Consider the following 5,405-nt stretch of genomic DNA (forward strand, 5'->3'; position numbering starts at 1 on the left):
AGAATGCTGAAAGTACCATGGACTGCTAAAAGAACTAACAGATCTGTCCTGGAGGAAGTGCACCTGAAATGCTCCTTGGAAGCGAGAATGGCCAGACTTTGTCTCACCTACTTTGGTCATGTTGTCAGAAGAGACCATTCCCTGGAGAAGGATGTCATGCTTGGTGGGGTGGGGGTCGACAAAAGAGGGGGAGACCTTCAATGAGATGGATTGGCATGGTGGCTGCAATGATGGGCATGATCCCCTATAATGGGGATCATGGAGCTAGCGTGGGATTGGGCAGTGTTTTGTTCTCCTGTGCATGGGGTCGCTAAGAGTCGGAAATGACTCGACGGCACCTAACAACAACAACATTTATCCAGTATTTTGCCCATAGAATCCTTCAAGATTGGAACTCAAGCCTTAGCTGTTTTCTTCAGTTCTTTCAGCTTGAGAAATGCTGAGTGTGTTCTTCCCTTTTGGTTTTCTAACTCCAGATCTTTGCACATTCCATTATAAAACTCTGCTGTGTCTTCTTGAGCCTCCCTTTGAAATTTTCTTTTCAATTTTTTCTTCATAATTTCTTCATTTTCTTTAGCTACTCTACATTAAAACTAAGTTTCAGAGTCTCTTCTGACATCCATTTTGCTTTCCTGATTTGTAAATGATCCTTTCCTGATTTTTAAATGATCTTTTGCTTTATTCATGTATGATATTCTTGTTGTCAGCCCACAATTCATCTTGCCTTTGGTCACTGGTGTTCAATGTATCAAACCTATTCTTCAGATGGTCTCTAAATTCAGGTGGGATATACCTAAGGTCATCTTTTGGCTCTCTTGGACTTGTTGGTGTTTCAAACCAACCAGCCACTCACAGAAGCAAGACTAGGCAATCTACTTCTGTAAAGATTTACCACTTCAGAAACCCAATGGGGGTTGGTATAAGTTGGAATTGACTTGATGGCAGTGAGTTTGTTTGTTTGTTTGTTTGTTTGTTTTTGGTTTTGGACTTGTTTTAATTTTCTTCAGTTTCAACTTGAACTTGGGTATGAGCAATTGATCTGTTCTGCAACTGGCCCCTGGCCTTATTCTGACTGATGATACTGAGCTTCTCTATCATCTGTTTGCACAGATGTAGGCAATTTTATTCCTGTGTATGTCATTTATCTTATTTCACTTACATTTACCTAATCCCCCTGCTTCCCAATTGTCTCATCTACACTTTGAAACAGCTGTTGATCCTTTGGTCTTACATAGATTTTTTTTTTTTTTTTTTAATGCAATACACAAGAGTGACAGTCCTTCCTCTTTGGGGATAAACTGTTACTTGGTTTATAGGTGACTTCAGGGGATAGTTTCAATCCAAGAGTTGAAGAGCAACTCAGGGCCATAGTCTAGGGGACTCCTCCAGTCTCAATTCTATCTAATGAGGTCAATGTGTTTAATCACCTAAATGGTGAAAAAAGGTATTTGCAAAAATAAATCACTGGTCTTGCAGGATCTATCATGTGATCTCTGGTAGTGTTTGTCACCAAGGTCATGTTTTCCAACCACCAATTCTTTGTTTCCAACTTTTACATTCCAATCACTAATAATTATCAATGCATCTTGAGTGTACGTTTGATCAATTTCAGACTGCAGAAGTTGATAAAAAAATCTTCCATTTCTTCATCTCTGGCATTAGTGGTTGATGCACTAATAAACAATAGTTGTATTAACTGCCTTCCTTGTAGGCATATAGATATTATCCTATCACTGACAGCCTTGTACTTCAGAGTAGATTTTGAAATATTATTTTTATGATGAATGTGATGCCATTCCTCTTCACTTCCCGGCATAGTAAATGTTTTAGGCTCCATTCTCTAGAGGAGCAAAACCAATGAACCTTATATATAGAGAGAAATTTATCTCAAGGAAATGGCTCACACATGTGTAGAGGCTGGAAAGTTCCATGTCCATGGGTCAGATGTCAAGCTGGAGGCTTCTCCTGACTTATGCAGCTTCAGACGCTGACGAATCTAAGATCATCAGGAAATATAGCAGGCTGCTGGTTTAGGAGGCTGACAAATCCAAGATCAGTGCATAAAATGGCAGGCTGTTGGCTCACAGGCTGCAAAGGCAGCAACATCCTGTCATTGACAGGCAATACAGCAGGCTGCTGGTTCAAGTCCAAGAACTGGAGATAATGAGCCAGATGCAGGATCTAAATCCAGCAGAAAGCCAGAGAATTTTCCCAGAATGTCCATATGTATATTAGAAGCAAACCACACCCCTAAGGAAACTCCCTTTCAACTGATTGGCTGCTCTTTGCACATCTCCTCATAGAGGTAATTACATTTTATATCTCATCATGGGGAATGACTGCATTATCAGCATTAAACCACTGAGAATCATAGCCCAGCCAACTAGTACAGTTGTTGTTGTTGTTGTTACATGCCGTCAAGTCAGACCCGACTCATAGTGACCCCTCCTTGGGTTTCCGAGGCAGTATCACTACAGAAGCAGATTGATTGCCCAACCTTCCTTCTGAGAAGTGGCTAATAGGTTTGAAGGTTAGCAGTCAAATGCCTTACGCACTATGCTATCAGAGCTCCTAAGTAATACAGTAGACCATATTATTGTCCAATTCAAAATGGGCAATACCAATCCATTTCAGCTCTCTAATGCCTAAGATACTGATTTTTTATGCATTCCATTCCCAATTTTCCTAAATTTGTACTTTATACATTTCACATTGAGATTATTAATGGATATTTGCAGCTGTTTCTTCTCATTTTGAGTCTTATCCACCAGTAAATGAAGATCCTGAAAGATGTACTCCATCCATGTCATTAAGGTTATCTCTACCTTGAGAAGGCAGCTCTTCTCCAGTCACATTTCAAGTGCCTTCTAACCTGAGTGGCTCATCTTTCAGCACTGTGTATCAGACAGTGTTTCACTGCTATTCATAAGGTTTTTATTGGCCCATTTTCTGAAAAGTAGATCACCACATCCTTCTTTTAGTCTGTCTTAGTCTAGAAGCTCTGCTGAAGCCTGTCTACTATGGGTGACCCTGCTGGTGTTTGAAATACCAGTGGCATAGCTTATAGCATCATAGCAACACACAAGCCACCACAGTATGACAAACTGACGGATAAGTGGCAAATGGAGTACTACTCTGCCCTATAGGGTTGCTTTGAGTCAAAATCAACAAAGACAAATGATAGGTAATAGTGTCTACTTCATGGCATTTTGAGGATTAAATGAGATACACATATGGGTGCCATGGCTTGGGTCAAGCTCACCTTAGTCATCAAAGTGACATCTCTGCTTTTTAACACTTTAAAGAGGTCTTTTGCAGCGGATTTATCCTGTGCAATGTGTCATTAGATGTCTTGACTGCTGCTTCCATGAGCATTGAGTTTTGATCCCAAACCCACTGCTGTTGAGTCATTTCTGACTCATAGCAACCTTATAGAACAGAGTAGACCTGCCTCATATGATTTCCAAGGCTGTAAATCTTTATGGAAGCACACTGCCACATCTTTCTCCTGCAGAGAAACTGGTGGGTTCAAACCACAAATCTTTCAGTTAACAGCCAAGTGCTTTAACCAATGTGCCACCAGTGCTCCTTACTAATGCCATATTGCCTTTTAAAATGAGATAATGTATGTAAATACTTAACACCATGCCTAGCTCATAGTAAATGCTGAATTATCAGTAGTAGTTATTATTTGGCCTTGTCAATCCAAATCCTCCAGTTTTCTGGGGTCATCATATGTCTGTTAAGGTTTAAATAAAAATATACTCTAGTCCTATTCCTACATCTTTTGGGAAATTCTAAGTTCCTTCCTATATTCCTCAAGATTAATTGGGGTTTATATGAGTGCTTTGGACATGTTATTGTTACTTGAAAAATTGACAGGGTTCGTGCCCTAGAGCAGTGCAGCAAATAGTTCATACCAGAGTTCAAGGTGAAGAAGAGAGTTTTATTAGGAGGTGCACCAACTAGAGACAGACATAATCTTAATGACTTCAAAGTCATCCACTCTGCTCAGCACTTGTAATCAGCATTGTTTTTTTTTTTGAATTATTATTATGATTTGGGTGAAAGTTTACAGTTTCACTATCCATACAGCAATTCATATACACTTTGTCTCATGACATTGATTACAATCTACCACAATGCAACAGCTCCCCTCCCAGTTCCTCTCCATAGTTACCTCTTCCCAGTGTCCTTCCCTCCATGCACTCCTGCCCCCAAGCCATGTCCCTGTGCATACATAACCCTTCTATTCTTGTTTGTTCATGATTGTTCTACTAGTGATTGTTCTCTCCAAGGAATGTGTCTACCTAGTGTAAATGTTCACCTCATATGCCTGTCTTTTGGGCTGGAAGCCACAGGTGAAAAACCAAATTCACTGCCATCAGGTTGATTCTGACTCATAGCGACTCCCATTGGGTTTCCAAGACTTTTGGAAGTAGATCGCCCCATCTTCCTTTTGCAGAGCAGCTGGTGGGTTTAAACCACCAACATTCTGGTTAGCAGTCAAATGCCTTAGGCACTATGCTACCAGAGCTAAAGGAAAAAGAGACATAGTACATATGCAGGATCAGTTAATAATTTTCCAAAAATTGTTGTTATGTGCCATCGAGTCAGCCCTGACTCATAGCGACCCCTCCTTGGGTTTCCGAGGCAGTATCACTACGGAAGTAGGATTGCCCAACGATCCTTCCAAGGAGTGGCCGGTGGTTTGAACCACCAGCCTTCTGGTTAGCAGTCAAGTGCCTTAGCCACTAATTAGGCAGGTGCAAAAACATATCCAATCAAGTACTGGCTGAAGATGGACTTAACACACTCTTTTATCCATGCCAAATACTCATTTCTAAATAAAAGTAGGTAATCAACATTTAATATCATAGCACATAATCCAGAACACATAATCCTTTCAAAACATTCCAGTTTCATCTCTTCACCTCAATTATCTTTCCATTCTATGCATATGGCCTTGGGCCTTTGGCTGGGTGTAACCAAAACCCCTAGCCTCTGTATCAATTATCTTCTTTAATTGGCCTGGCTCTTGCTTTAGGCCTTTCTTCCTTCAGCTGCAGCATATTATCTCTATATTCTGCCATTACAGGTAACAACAACCAAAGTAACCATCTAAGAATCAAAAGTTTCATTTCCCAGGCCTTTTCCTCCTTTTTCTTACTAAGTCTTATGCTTCCATGAGTCTGGAGCCTTTGCAACAAACCCTGTTTCTGACACCAACTGCAAAAAAGATGAGGGGGTGGCATTTTCTGATCTCTTGTAACTTCACAAGAGGAAGACAGAATCACCATCAGCAGCCCAAAGCGTATTCCTATCAGTCCCTCATGCCTCCACCCTCCAGCTTTTTGCCAATTCTGACACCAACTGTCCCTCCCATGGCACTTAGTACTTCTCTG

The sequence above is a fragment of the Orycteropus afer genome, unplaced genomic scaffold (genome assembly GCF_000298275.1).
Source record: "Orycteropus afer afer isolate SDZICR_OR568_19922 unplaced genomic scaffold, OryAfe1.0 scaffold00145, whole genome shotgun sequence".
Taxonomy (NCBI): Eukaryota; Metazoa; Chordata; class Mammalia; order Tubulidentata; family Orycteropodidae; genus Orycteropus; species Orycteropus afer.